Consider the following 16,342-nt stretch of genomic DNA (forward strand, 5'->3'; position numbering starts at 1 on the left):
CAAAAAGGCAAAAAATAGTTTTTACTAGTTGATCTTTTTTCTGTCTAACAACATGTCTAGACTATAATCTTATTGCCTCTTGCTACCTGATATACCCTTCCTTTTGTGTTGCTCCATTTCTACAAGTTGCTTCTTTAACTTCTTGAAACTTCCGATCTTTTAGTTTCCTGGATGACTGGTGCTTTCCTATCTGTGAAATAAGCCTCAAAGAGTGATGTGAACTGGTCTACAACTCAAAAGCCTCTCTTACAATTCAAAAAGGATATTAAAAGAGAGTTAGAAGAAGAATGGGGAAAGGAAATGAGAGCTTTGCAGGAGCATTTGAAAAAGGCATCAAATTATGAAAAGTACTTTAAAAATAGATTTGGTGAAATGGAACAAAGAACATAACTCCTTAAAAAATAGATTTGCAAAATGGAAAAACAAAACATCTCTTTAAAAGTGTGGCACTTAAACCTTGGTTAGATATTGAAAAAAACAAGCTCTTCTGTTGCATTCCAACCATTCATTGCCAGTCATCTTGACTTTTGTCTTGCCTCTGGGCTACAGTGACTTTGGAAGAGTGAAGTAGACATCTTTACACAACTCTGCCTAACTTAAATCCAATTTATGTTTGAGCAAAAGATGTCACTCAAAGCATTTTGTCTACTTCAAAACTCTTGTGGAATCTGGCTGATTGAGCATCATTCAAAATTTCTCTATTTGCTGTAACTGATGGTTCTGAGTGTAAATGCAACAGTATCGGCTGGTGAAGAAACTCTATTTTCTTGATGCTAATTGTCAGGCCAAAATTAGCACAAGCAACAGAGAATCCCTTTGTGATAAAGCAGTGAGCATAGAGACACTGGAAGTCACAGTCACAACGCTTCCCATTGGCAACCCACAGTGTGTTGTCATCTTTCACAAAACAGAAGCAGCATTGGAATTCAATTACACCATTTTTAAGGGCCACACAACTTACATACTGGAGTGAGGAAAGGACAAGAAAAGATACCCTAAAAATTATCTGCTTTCTCCAGCCCTATCCCAGCACATTTAGTCTATGGCTGAAACATACAAACACACACAAATGTACAAAGTCTTTTGAGAAAAATGTTTCATATTATCATTAGTACATCTAATATGGACATACTTATGGACAACAAAAAATTCAATAGACCTAAAAGATGCAAAGATGTTGCTGTGAGAGAACTTAGCATGAATCATATCCAAAAAATAACCTTATTTTAGAGTGATCACAGCAATGGTGGATGCGAAAACTGGGATAGGTTTCATAATCAAAACTAATTTAGTCAACAACTTGTATATCTCCAAAAATGAGTGAATAACAGTTCATGACAGCATGATTGCTACTTACAGGAAAGCTCCAAACAACCATCATCAGTGTATATGATCCCACTATGATGAATCCTGAAGAGACCAAAGACAAATTTTATGAAGAGCCAGTCAGTCATCATCAATGTGCTGAAAAAGGACAAACTTATAATCTGGGTGACTTTAGTGACAGAGATGGCACAGGCTATTAGCCATGGCAGGGAGCCCTTGGGAAGAATGAAGTTGGAAACAGAAATAGTTATTTACTACTGAAGATCTCTGTAAATAATGATCTTCTTATCACCATACCACCTTCCATTTTCTTAACTGCAATAAAATGTTGTGGATGCATTCTTGCAGGAAACTTGGCACTTAATAAACTATGTCATTGTAACGAGATGCAGGCAGGATGTGCTAGTGATAAAGGCAATGTGTGGTACAGTCCCCAAGGCAAGATGACTACCAGAAGATTTAATGTCAACTAATTAGCGAACTTCTTCATGCTTGAACAGTTTGTTGCTAACATGGATGGAAAGCTGAGCCAACAAACACTTGGAAGAGTGGAATCTAAAAGGGCATCTTTCAGAGATATAGTATAAAGTATTGCATTTACTCATCTAGGCCAGTACATTTCTGCTTTGATAAAAATGATAGGGAAATTCAAAAGTTGCTAAACAAAAAAAAAATGAGAACTACATAGGGTTTACCAGCAGGATAGTTCATCTGTCTCTAAGAAGACAGTATTTAAGTTCATAAAAGTCAGGTGCAAGCAAAGCTTAGAGAGATGCAGAATTATTCACTCAGTAAGAGGGAAAATAAAATTTAGTTTTATGCTGATAGTAACAATCCAAAGTGCTTTTTATGATGCCCTGAAGACTATTTATGGGCCAAAGACCTAAAGAGCATTTCAACTACTCAGTGCTGATGAAATCACCTTGATTAGTGATAAGGGCATGATCCTGGTGTGATGGACTAAACACTTCTATCATGTTCTCAACACACTGTCATTAACCAAGCTGAAATCATTGCCTGAACCTCATATTGAAATCAATCCATCTTTAGCTGAACTTCCAATAGAAGAAGAGATTGTAAATTCCAATATAGGTTCTGATCATGTGGCAAAATGCCTGATGCTGATTTTATTCCAGCTGATATTTACAAGTCAGGGGGTCAATTTTTCATACAAGAGCTGTCTGAAATTTTCCAGGTTATATGGCACGAGGAGGCTAACTCCCAAGAATTCAAGGATGCCTCCATTGTCCATCTCTAAGGAAAAGGACATAGATTGTCCTGTGACAATCACAGTCATCACACATTCTCTTAGTCATTGATGAGTTCACCTTGATAGGTTAATCTTTCACTTAGAAGATGATCATCTACTTGAAAGCCAGTGGAGCTTCAGAAAGGGCAGAGGAGCAATTGATAATGGTATTTGGTATATGACAACTCCAGAAGAAATGCCAGGAAAAAGACAGAGGTCTGTACATAATATTTGTTGATCTGACCAAAGCTTTTGATAGTGTCAGTCATGAGGGCTGATAGAAAATCACAGCAAAATGTGGTTGTCTCAAGAAGTTCATCAGTGTTGTCAGGTGGATGATAGATAGATACTCTTGTCATTTTCTGGTCATCAATGGAGTGAAACAGGACTGTTGGCTTGCTCACATGCTGTTTAAAATAATGTTTTCAGTGATGTTGTCAGGAGTCTTCAATAAGGTCAAAAACAGCTTGAAGGTCAGCTTCTACCCTGATGGCAAATTATTTAATTTCCAAAAGACACAAGCCAAGACTAAAATGAAGGCAGAGTTAGTGTTTGTTCTGAGATGATTATATATATATACTCAATACAGTCCCTGAAGCTGAAATGCAACAGAATATAGATGGATTCTCTGTTGCTTGTGTTAATTAAGGCATCAAGAAAATAGAAGTTCTCTACCAGCCAATACTATATCATCAGTTACAGGAAATGTAGAAATTTTGAATGATGGGGATAAGTTCATTTCCCTTGGGAGTATACTTTCCGGGTTTGTAAAAATAAATGCTGAAGTTGATGCACACATTGCCAGAGCAACCTCAGTGTTTGGGAGGGTCCAAAGTAAAATGTGGAAGAAAAAAGTTAAGACACTGCTACAAAACTAAAGTTCTACAGAGTCATAGTACTTATTCTATTGTTCCTGACCTGTGAAACTTGGACAGTTTTTCAGTTCCATGCCAGGAAAATGATTTTTTTCCATTTAAATTGTCTTAGGAAGATTCTGAAGATCACCTGACAAGATAAAGTACCACATATTTAGATCCTCTCACAAGCTAACATTCAGAAAACACACCTCTGATGGACTGGCCACGTTGTTGAAATGCCAAATGTACATTTGCCTGAAAGATTATTTTACAAAAAACTCACACCAAGCAAATGCTCACAAAGTGGTCAAAAGAACTGAAATGAAGGCACTTTAAAGGCCTTCTGAAGAATTCTGGAATCAATTATGACACAATTAAAGACGATAGCATAGGACCATCTAGCATGGTGTGCTTGCATCAAAGAAGGCATTGTGTTCTATGAGCAAAGCAGTAACTCAAAAGAAATGTGAGATGTGAAAATTTAGAAACGTCTCCACTGCAAATGTTCATATAAACTATTTGTGCCTACTCTGTGGTGGAGCCATCCAAGCTCATATTGGTCTAATCTACCCTGGTCAGACATACTATATCTTGACCCCAACAAAGTGATGTTATTTTGAACATGTTTGAGTAGGAAAATCATTGTGCCCATTGTGAGAAGGCTAGAGTTAAGCTGATGGAGGAAAAGCAAGGTAATACTTTTGTATTTCAAATGGCATTGTTCATTTGGGCTCTTTTATCAATTCACTTCCATAAGTCATCTTACTTAAGGGTAATTAGAAGAATGGTGTGGTAGGATCTTTGCATTTTATGGTGCTCATATTTTCACAACTTAGTACTTGTGTGACAGTGAGCAGGGTTGCCTGTGAGCTTGAGGCTCATCCCATAGGATACCTAAGATGTTTGAAATACCCAGGAAAACCCATAGGCTTCTTATGTCCAGTTCTCTGAAAGTCAATAAAAAATCTGTTATATAATTTGTTAACTAGCAAGAGATTAACACCCAAGTGACACTCAATTACATGATTTTGTTACATGGATCTAGTATAATTTCTCTGACTTCCTTGAAGGCTACAGTATATTCATTGTTTACAAGAAGGCACTTAGCGTTCAAATTCTTACCCTATTTCTTCCTCCCTCAAGCCTTAAATTTCCCTTTGCTTGGCAGAGTAGACATGAGCCCAGTTTTTTACACTAATCTAGGGATAAGAACAGAAAAAATATTATATTGTCACAAAATGTTAAAAAGTATGGAAATCTCCAGTGTCTATAATAATATTCCACAAACAATCCAAACTGTGGCCATATGGTTTATTAGCAGATACCTAAGTAAAAAAACAAAACAAAAAAAAAAAAAAACCACTAACTCTCCAACTCTCCCTTCATTTTAGTCTTGGCTTGTATCTTTTGGAAATTAAATAATTTGCCATCAGTGCAGAAGCTGACCTTCAAGCTATTTTTGACCTTATTGAAGACTCCTGACAATATCACTGAAAACATTATTTTAAACAGCATGTGAGCAAGCCAACAGTCCTGTTTCACTCCATTGATGACCAGAAAATGACAAGACTATCTATCTATCATACCTAAGGTCAAGTGTCAAATCCTTAATTCTCAGAGTATTTCATTCAATTATCCCCCCAAATCTCCTCCAAGTCTATAGATAGTTGAAAAAATCAAGGGAAGAAATTGTCTATTTGGAAACTATTTTATAAACAAGAAAAGCTATGGAGAATTCCCAGGCTACGCCTGATCCCCTAAAATGATTTTAATAACTCTTAAAGATAGAAAGTCTTGCTCTATAGTTCTCTGCCTTTGTTCAGTGGTCTGCCTTCAAGGCTGTGCTGTTGAAAGTTTAGCAGCTGGTTCTGTCAAAATATATGACACACTTTTAGATTTAATCTGCCTTATTAACATTATCTTCATCACTCTTAATTCTAGGCAATCAACATTCTAATTTATAGAAATGTTGATTTTCCAAGTGCAAATCCTCACACTGAAAATTTAACAATCAGCTCTGTAGAAACAGGAGGAACTAGTTCCAATACATTCCTGTCTGTCTTGACTTGGAAATTATCTTTGTATCTGCTCCTGCAGATCTTGAAGTTCCCTTTACAGCTCTACTTTTGCTACTCAGATATTAGACTATTAGAGACCTTAGCTAAAGAAGACAAAGGTATCCTGTCCCATCCAGAGCCATCTCTAATCATCTTGATCCATGTCTTTCCACTGGACCCAGATAGGTCTAGAGAAGAAAGTGCAGCTGAGGACTTTCTTTGCACAACTCTCCCTCACTTAAATCCAATTCACTTGTATGCCATGGCATTATCTCCCTGATATCATGGTCTTCTTCAAGAACGAATATAACAATAAGAGAAAAAAGGGTGCCAGACACCTGATCACCAACTTTCCCATTCTCTAATGGATATTCAGCCAGAACTATCTTTATGGGCAGAAGAAATTGATAGCTGTGTATCTGTATACAGCACTCTTTATTCCTAAGTGAATCATATTCATATATCCCCTCATCAGAACTTCTGAGAGAACACCACACTTTGTACAAGGATGAAATGTTTACCTCATAAAGTAAAATCCAACTGTATTCATGCAAAACAAAATTCATTATATCACAAAACATGATTTTGTAATTGTTTGTGATTATGGAATATTTTGGTTTTTAGCTATTTACAAATAGTTACACTATTTAAAAAGAAAGTTCTATTGATTTTTTTGTATTTCATATCAGTCACACACACACACACACACACACACACACACACACATCTTAAAACACCTTTCTGCCCTCTATTATACTATAGTTTGTAACAAATAAAGCAGTATAAATACAGCCAACAGAGTAAATACATCCAACAATATCCATTTAATCTATTTATTTCATTCTTCATCTCTTTATCAAAAGGAGGAAGTTATGTTTCTTTATCTGTTCTCTGAGGATAATAAGCTTGATCATTGTAATTAACTCTATTGTTATAAAGGTGAGCTATATTAAATAGTTAACCAAACTGCCTTTAAAAAAAAAAAAACCTTTTTATTTTCAAAATACGTGCATAGATAGTTTTCAACATCCACCCCTACAAACCCATGTTCCAAATTTTTTCTCTCTTTTCCCCTTACCCTCTCCTATGACAGCAATATTTGTTAAATATGTAAAATTCTTCTATACCTATTTCCACAATTATCATGCTGCACAAGAAAAATCAGATCAAAAAGGAAAGAGAGAAAGAAAACAAAAGGAAAGTAAACAACAAAAAGGTGAAAATGATATATTGTGATCCACATTGAGTCCCCACAATCCTCACTCTGGATGCAGATGGCTCTCTCCATCACAAGAGCATTGGAACTGGCCTGAATCACCTCATTGTTGAGACGAGTCATGTCCATCAGAATTGATCATCATATAATCTTCTTGTTGCTGTGTACAATGATCTCCTGTTTCTGCTCATTTCACTTATCATCACTTCATGTAAGTCTCTCCAGGCCTTTCTGAAATCATCCTGCTGGTCATTTCTTATAGAACAATAATATTCCATAACATTCATATACCATAATTTATTCAGCCATTCTCCAATTGATGAGCATCCATTCAGTTTCCAATTTCTAGCCACTACAAAAAGGGCTGCCACAAACATTTTTACACACATAGATGGGAGTATATGGGGGCTTTCTTCTTATTGATGACATCCTTCAAGTTTGATAATCCCAGCAATGGAGTTCTGGATCCAATGGAGTATCTATTGAATACTGATATGTGGGAGAAGAGCAGCTTTCTCCCCAAGTGAATAATGGAAAAAGAAAGACTTTAGAACAAAGCCATCTTTACCATGTTTAAGTGAAAAAGAAATGTAAAACATATCTTAAAAGAGGGACTATGGAATTTTATCTTTTCTTTATCCTATAGTTGACAAATTATAGCACATCAAATACTTTGAATGAACGAATCCTTTGCAAATCAAATAAAAATCCTGCAAGGAAAAGAAAAAGCTCCCTACTATTCCCTCTTGTGGCATACTTGTGTGCCTTGAAGACCCCCAACTTTTTATTTTATTGACAAATGTAAACCTGACTTAGCTTATACTTTTTTCTTTGTTTTTCCTGCTTCTTTATTTTTATCACTCCCAATTCTCTTTAGTAATTCCAGGCTGACATCAACAGAAGCAGGACCCGCAAATCTTTGCCAACACCAAGAAGACAGGTGAATTGATATCACTACTTAATTCAGGCAAAAGATTTACTTTGATTTTAGGAAGTAGGTGTGAGAAGGAAGACAATATATATCTGCCAATCTCTTCCATTCCTCTGATTAATGGGTTTCTCTAGGCATGTAAGTAGATTTGCATAATATAGGCGATAGGGCACTGGATTTGGTTCCAGAAAGCCATAGATAATAACTGGACATTTATTAGCTATGTGACCAATCCCTAAGTATATCATTTCACTTCTCTGTACCTCATTCTAGTCTTCTGTAAAAAAGGGGGTTGGACTTGATAGTCTTTAAAGTTGCTTTTAACTCCATATCTTGTGTAGAATGATCCATACTGACAAGAGACGCCAGGTAGAATGCTTGAGCTCATGAGGGATGACAATAGTCTACTCACCTGAAAACACACATTCAAGCCCAAATGCAAAAATAAATTCCTTTAATGCAAGTGCTCACACTGTCTCCTTAGGTCTGTGATGCAGAGATCCTCAGGCTCTTAATGCTTAGAAAGCATAAAGCCCCTGCTCCACCAAGAGCTGTATAACTAGCTATGTGAGTCTAAATCAATTACTTAACCTCTCTGGATTTCAGCTGTGTTGGAGGAGACTCAATGAACTCTGTGGTTCCTTTTAGTATAAAAATTCTATGATTAAAAATGTGAGATGTTGGAGATAAATGCAGGTCTATTTGAAATAAAGAAAACAGCTAATATAGACATGTAGCTGGTATAATTATGTGTATATATACATATGTATGTGTTTATATATGTGTGTGAATGTGTTTATACACACATACACATGTGTATATCTACTATATCTATCTAGCTGTCTGTCTGTCTTTCTGTTCTGACTAGAATGCCAAACCAAGACACAGGAAGACGCATCTTCTTTTCAAATTTGCTCCAGACACTGGCTAGCTGGTGACCCTGACTAACTCACTTAACCCTGTTTGCCTCAGTTTCCTTATCTGTTAAATGAGCTAGAGAAGGGAATGGCAAACCATTCCAGTATCTTTGCCAATAAAACCTGAAACAAGGTCATAAAAAGTTGAACATGACTGAAAATATGATTGAACAACTCTGTGTGTGTGAATCTGTATTGTGTGGGTGGGTAGAGAGGGTAACTATTTCTGGTGAAGAAAGTAGAATGACTTTTTTTTTCCAGCTGCCAACAGCTTCCTGTGATTGAGGAGCATCATGGTGATAGTAAATGATCATATTACGGTGAAGAAACACAAAAGCACACTGTGTCAACAGTATTTCTATTTTTCTCCTCAGCTCATAAAAGCCAAGGCAAATCTTATTCTTAAAAGAAAGGAGAAAAGAACCTTTCACGGCTTATCTGCAACCCACAAGAGGGCTGGTGTTTCAGAGAGTTTGCCATCTCCTATTGAGAATAAAGACATTTTTCAGGGGAAGAAAGGATTTCAGGTTCAAGTCAATTATATTACCTCTGACACCAGAAGAAAACCAGGAGATGAAAGAAAATAGAGAGGTAACATGAGGAAATGATCCAGGCATACTTTGTCATGTTAAAATATAAAAATTTTATAAGGATTTTGACATGAATAGCATCTTTTTCTTTCAAAATCTTGAAATGCCTTGTCAGCTAGTGTAATCCACTAGATTCTCAACTTCTGTTCTGAAATTAATATTCTTTTTTGCTAAATGGGAATTCCTAACTATAACTATACATTCACCATAAGGTTTTAGATATAGTAAGGCCCTTCGAGGTAATTGGATTAGAGCTCTAAAATAAATAGGGACCTCAGAAATATTCTACTCCAGTATCTCATTTTATAGTTGATGAAAGTAAAATCCCTAGAAGGTTAAATAGTTTGCCTACAGCGACACAGATAATAAGCATCAGAGAGTATATCTTAATTTAGGTCCATTGATAGCAGAGCTTTTTCTTTTTTTATCTTTTCAAGTTTATATTGTCAAAACATAATTTTTGTCAATGAGGTATTTTGTAACATGCAGCTATTCCAATTTATCATTAAATCACAAAAGTATATTTGGAAGAAATAGGAAATTGTCTATAATAAACAAATATGTTTATATTCTGACACTTTTTTTAAACCCAAGGCCTAAAATAGATTAGATAATGATGTTGATATGTGTACCTTAATACAATGTATATCTACAGAAAGTGAAAATTAAAAAAATATCAAAACCTAAAATTTTTAGATTTGAGGAAGACCAATTTTTTTAAATGTAGCAAAAAGTACTGCTTTTTCAATAAATATGAAAAATGTCTCTTAAATTGAATTTAAATATCAGAACTATAATTTACCAGAATTGTTCAATTTGATAAGATTTACATAAGCCTGAATTTAAAATATTTTAGAAAAGAATTTAAAATGCTCAACAATGGATAAAAAATGTGATTTTTCGCCCTCTTAATTTGTGATTTATTTTTTCAAGGATGCAAGGAAATTTTTAAATATAAAGGAGAAATAGCTAGATCTCTCTCCATAAACAACTAATATGGGATGAAGTCTTTGATTCAGATGAATTATGGCTTTTAATGCAATGTAGAGCCAAAAATATCATTTTCAGCAAAATTAAGCATAATATTCAATGAAAAAATAGATATTCAATAAACTAACAATTTTTCAAGATTTTGTCTCAGCCAAACCTGAATTCAATAGATAATTTAACTTAAAATGTGCTAATATCAAAGACTAATTTAAAGGGACTCAACAAGATTTAAACTATACATATGAGACTGATATAAGTAACTGAATAGCTCAAAACAAATATCGGGACTGAGATGAGTATGATCTGACTCTATAAAGTAAAATTGTCCCGGAAGAGTAAAAATAGTAATTATACTATACAAATGAGAGGCAGAGGAAAAACTGACCCAGAGGCATGAGATGGGGGAGGACATAGTTATGAAAACCTAATCACATCAGGAATGGTTTAAATAGGGAATATTTTGTGTGTGTGTGTGTGTGTGTGTGTGTGTGTGTGTGTGTGTACCATGAAAGTTATAGCATCCTCCAAAACAATAAAGAAATAAAAGGGGAGGAAATAGGATAAGGTAGGTTATATAGAAAGGTTTGTAAATTTATGGTCTTGAGATATAGTGTGTAAATTAATGGGAAAGAAATAAAGAGGAAGGGAAAAGGTAGCATAGGATAAGGTAGGATATAGAGAGGGGTTAAGTTTAATGAGAGTAGAATAATATAAATGAGATAAAGAATGGGATAAAAGAAGAAAAAATGGGGGAAAGAAGATAAAGTATGAATCCATGGTTGGAGGAAGATTAAAAAATAGCAAGATAGCTTAAGGAATAGAACTAATATAAAGAGTTAGCAGGGATAGGAAATAAGATATATACACAAACAAGGGCTCAGGAGGAAAATTTATTTTTCAATAAGTGGCTTGATCGCAGATAAAGCTAAACTTATTCAATCAAGAGAAATTTATGTCACCCATATTAATATTGTTTTATATATGAATTTACATATGTGTAAATGTGTATGTATATGTGTCTATGCATGTAGATTATGCATGTGTATATACACTGTAGGTCATTAATATGTATTAAACAAATATAAAGAGTAATCTTTTGCCATTTTTTGGAAAATCTCATAAATTACAATTTTATTTATAATATTATTTATAAAAACTATTTTTTTTTACCTAGAAATGAGTTTTTTTTTAAATTAGAAGACTCTTGACAGTAATTTTTAGACAGTATTATGTACACATAAAGCTGCCACCAAATTTCTGCTTAATTTTTTCATAATGCAACTGGCAGGTGTGAAATTCATGAAATATACTTCCAATAAACATGTGGGCAGCCTAAAGACTATGGCAAATCACTTCATAGAAGCAAAAAAAAAAATCAACAGAGACTCTTAAATGTCAATAAGGCCCATCTGTTTCAAAAAGAGTATTGTTTGTATGTTGTCCAAGAAATGCCAATCTAGATGATAGATTAATAAAGCTAGCTCAATAGCCTTCAGTATGTAGGGTATAGTAAATTTCTTTATCACAACTAATAAACTTTTTAACAGCATTTTTCTTTCATTTTCAACCTCCTCACTCTATGTGGTCATATCATTTTTGCTTTTCCACATTGCAGTTAGTATAATTAACTTGCCAGAATTCACTTCTGAAAACATTAATTCAAAATCTCTTCAAAATAGTTTTAGACATGTTTGTATTACACATTGTACTTTGTCATTTTTAAATGAGTTTCTGCCCTGTTAATTTCCTGTTATTCTACAGGTGCATCACTGCCCTCAAATTCACTTACAGCTATGGTGCCATCATAAATTCATGTCTTTCATTTAATAAAGACTCTGCTAGGATGTTAGACAAAGGTCTCTGAATTTGACTTTTCTCCAGCAAAGTTGTTCCATTGAGGTGACAATGAAAAACCTATATTCCCAAGGAGCTGAAATCCTTTGATCCTGAATCAAATGGTCTCATTGTTTCATCTAGTCACATAGTTCTTGAAAATATATCTGAGAATGCAGTTACATGAGATTCATCTGAACCTAAGATCCCACAGTAGAAAAACCTTTGGGACTTGCAATTTTCCTGACTAAAAAGTAAAACCTAAGGGGGTAGAGAGCCAGGCTGGAACATCACAGGTGGTAATCTTTAGAGCTTTTTGAACTATACATATTGCCTCCCATCTCATTGATCCCCTTCACTTAACATATGTAAGGGCTCACAAGGAGAAATAACTCGCATATTTGCAGAGTGAAGATTCAAATATGGGTCCAGATCCAATGTCCTTTTCATTTTAACAGTGACACCATTTTTATTGGAAGCAAAAATTAGAATATGTCAGCACAAATTTTTCCCCTTTCATTCATTCATTCAAAAAAATTTCCAATCAATATTTATTCTATTCAGTCCAAGGTACTATCATTTATGAAAGGTCCAAAAGTGGTTAAGATATAACTACTATACTCACTTAATAATATTTAACTTTATGTAGCACACTAAGGTTTGCAAAGCAAGTCACACATCATTTCATTTGAGCCTCACAATAGCCCCTGAGGTCGTTACTACATGTTATATAATCTCCATTTTCACAGCTAAGGAAATTGAAAGTAAGAAAGATGAATGACTTGGCCAAAGTCCCACAGATGGTAAGGAGTTAAGACTGGAATCCAGATCTTCCTAATTTCAATGCCAGCATTTTACCCATTATATTTCCTTCTGCAGCTTATGATATAAAAGAAAAAAAAAGGCATGTGTGTGTTTGTGTATATGTGTGTGTATAACCATAATATAAACCAGGACTTGATAAAACAGTATATATGAATAATATGATATCAGACTTCAAAGTAGGAGAGTTTGGTTTTTTTTTTTACTAGATTGATTGGGAAATGTTTCCTAAAATAGAGAGGGCATTTATACTAGATTTTGAAGTACTAGTATTGATGCCATTTGTTCAAACTAGTATGGACAGAAGAAGGAAGAGTAACATTCAAGCAGAGACAACTGCCTTAGTAATGAAACAGAGGAAAAGCTCAATGAAGATTTACTAAATGGTGAGTTACCCATGCTGTTAGTTAACCCATTGGTTAGTTGATTGTTGTCCTTTGTTCTGGAAAAGGATCAAAATGACATCTCTTTGCTGATGAATTTTGATTCATGTGTAACTTGGATTTAAGTGAGGCAGAATTGTATAAAACCATCATCTTAACTTTCTGTTCTAGAACCATCAATGAGTGGCCAGTGGCAGGATTGAGCTGAAACAACTGGTGATGACTCAAGATGAAATGGATGATCTTGATGTTTTCAATGTCTAAACAAGCTCTAAGCACTCCACAACTTCTGCTTCATTATTATTCAAAGGCATTGAACAAATTGTTCTCATCTGCCCATTCTAGCAAGAAAAGTCTTACCAGCTTGGTAATAAATACCCCCTAACTCACTGTAGGGTCTGAGACCCTTTGGTTTCCCTCAGCCTGGTTTAGCCAGTCTTATAAAGCAGTCTTATAAAGGATTTAGCAGCCCTCATCCCAGAGGTACCAGTCTTCCCTGAAGAGACCTTATACCCCTCCTGGAACTTACGTGGAGGAACATAAAATGTAAGATTGGAAAGTTAGTTACTAGTGAAAAGATACTAATTTTTAAATTCTAGTCTAAGAAATTGAGACAAAAAGTGTTTATTCAGTAGGGAATCATGTTAGAATTTGAAGCAAAGAAGTATTTGAGGTGTGAAGATTAGTGATACTAGAAGGATGGATTAAAAGAAAAGAGTAAGCAAAAGTGAGTAATTAAGGAGTCTTGGAATGAATGAAATGAAGGGGTTCTGGCCTAGCATTGAATTAAAATGAAATGGCAAGGACCAGAGAAATGCCAGCAGGGAGAATCTAATAACACTAACAATTATGGAGAAAAGGACAAAGGACAAATAGAAGTAGAAGATAATACTGAGATTTCTTGCAAGGTGACTGGGATAATAGTGATACCCATAATAGCGATTCCTTTACCTTTCCTTATATCTTTTTTATTCCACGGCTATTTCTTTTCTTGCATCTCAAATATAATGTTCCTCAAAGTTCCATTCTTAGGCTTTTACTCTATTCTGTCTATACCTGAAAATCTCATCTGCATTCTTGTATTTATTTCTGAACTTTATGTAGTTGATTCCCAAAATGATAGCCTCACTCCCACTGCCTCCCTGAACTACCTGAAATTGCTATTTTATTGTTTATAGACACACATACACACACATTTATGTCACTAGCACCTCAAAGTCATAGGATCGTTGATACCACAGTATAGTGAGTTTAGAATTGTTAAATGTCTGGATACAAATAGAAGTTATTAATGACTCAATTTCAACTTGGAAGGAAATCTTTTATGGTTACCAGATTTGGTCCACTTAAACATTGTAATCAATTAGATAAGAGGACAAGTATAAATAAATTCATTGTCACTAAGGACAATAAACATTATCAGATGATACAAAGGTACTGCAGGCTTGCTGATATAGTAGATGATTATTTAAATAGGTTTCATTTTATCAAGAAATAATTCCAAGTTATTTTAACTGAACACTGGGTGAATCTAGCAAAGTAAAAATTGATAGAGTTAAATATAAAATCTTATAGTGGGATTCCAAAATCAAATGCAAAATTAAAGTAGAGAAGGTTTGTCTATATAGAAGTTCACCTTTAAAAAAAAACTTTATTTTTTAATTGATTACAAGCTCAGTATGAATTAAACTATCCCTCTGTGGAAAGCATCTTGAATATAGTTGATGCTTAATAAGGTAAAGGAAATTGAAGAGGAAAAGAGGAGAGAAGAAGGAAGAATAACTGAGAACTATGCAGAAGATTATCAGTGGTTTCAGATAAATTAAGTTAGAGATATAAATGATAGCATATTAATGCAAATAATAGCTAGCATTTATGTAGCACTTTAAGGTTTGCAAAACTATGTGTATGTTTATATACATATATACACACAAAAACATATATTTGTATATATATATATATTAAATAAAATATTAAAACAATAAATATATGTAAATATAGTCTTATTTAATCCTCATTACAATCTTACTAGATAGGTACTATTACTGTCTTCATTTTACAGACAAGAAAATTGAGGCTGAGAGGTTTTGTCTTGTACAGAGGCATAGAGCTAAATTTTTGAGACTAAAATGGAACACGGGTCCTTCTGTTTCAGTTCAGGCCTCTGTCCTATACATCACTTAGTTAATAGTCCTCCAGAAGAAGACAACCACTGGATCATCATAAATGACCAACAGAAGCACGCCACATTCTCCACAGCATGAAATTTTAGACAGAAATGAATTCAGCATGATTTTCCAGAGGACTGATTTGTGGAGTAAAAAAGCAAGTTCTTGATTGTATTCACATATAATTTGCACGTGTCTGCAAAGACTATGCAGAAATTGTCTCAGACAATTTTCAAATTTGTTTTATTGCTGCTTCCTTAAAGATTGTCATTTCTGTTTCTTTTCTTTCAATTCTTTTTCTCACCTACTCACTCTAAGGTTCCAGATCCCCACAATATAAACTATCTAACAAAGAAAATGAGAAGATAAGGACAAAGAAATAAGGAATGTAGTAAGGAATGAAATAATACTAAAAAAGTCTAAATTTGTCTTTTTGCCATTATTTCCTCTCCTTCCCCAGGTACCCAAAGTAATTTGAAAGTCAACCCCTCTTGACCCAGTTTTTAGATTCAGAATTTAGACCTCTATTCCTTTATTAAATATAGATAAATATATAAAGTAAGAAATTTCAGGGAGAAATCCAAATTTGTATACAGAAGCACAGAGTCATTGAATTATCTTGAAGGAACAAGATTTCTCCTTCTTATCTTGACTGAGTTCTTTTTGATAAACCAAAAAACTCATCATTTCTAATCTTTTTTCATTATCTTTCCTCCTTTCTCACTGGGAGGTTCATCAGTAGGATTGAGTCTTACTCTGGCAGATCTGCATGAACAACCAACAGTTACCCAGAAATAAAAGAAACTTTTAATAAATGAAAGAATATATTTACATTTCAACCAGCACTGTAGACATAAAGAGAGACCTCCTTCTGGCCAGCTGAGTAAGAAGCAAAGAATAATAAGAAGAGAAGAAGAAAATTATTACCTGCTATTTGAACAATATTTCAAAGAAAACACAGATGAATGCTATTAACCAGGCAAAGAATGGCATACTAGAAGTT

The 16,342-nt window shown here is 34.3% G+C and overlaps 1 pseudogene; it reads right to left on the reverse strand.

Moving 5' to 3' along the window:
* Positions 1 to 11,350: 11,350 nt before the first annotated feature.
* Positions 11,351 to 16,342, reverse strand: part of LOC127546034 (methylmalonic aciduria and homocystinuria type D homolog, mitochondrial-like) — a 79,587-nt pseudogene continuing 74,595 nt past the window's right edge.

This window comes from Antechinus flavipes, chromosome 1 (genome assembly GCF_016432865.1).
Source record: "Antechinus flavipes isolate AdamAnt ecotype Samford, QLD, Australia chromosome 1, AdamAnt_v2, whole genome shotgun sequence".
Classification (NCBI taxonomy): Eukaryota; Metazoa; Chordata; class Mammalia; order Dasyuromorphia; family Dasyuridae; genus Antechinus; species Antechinus flavipes.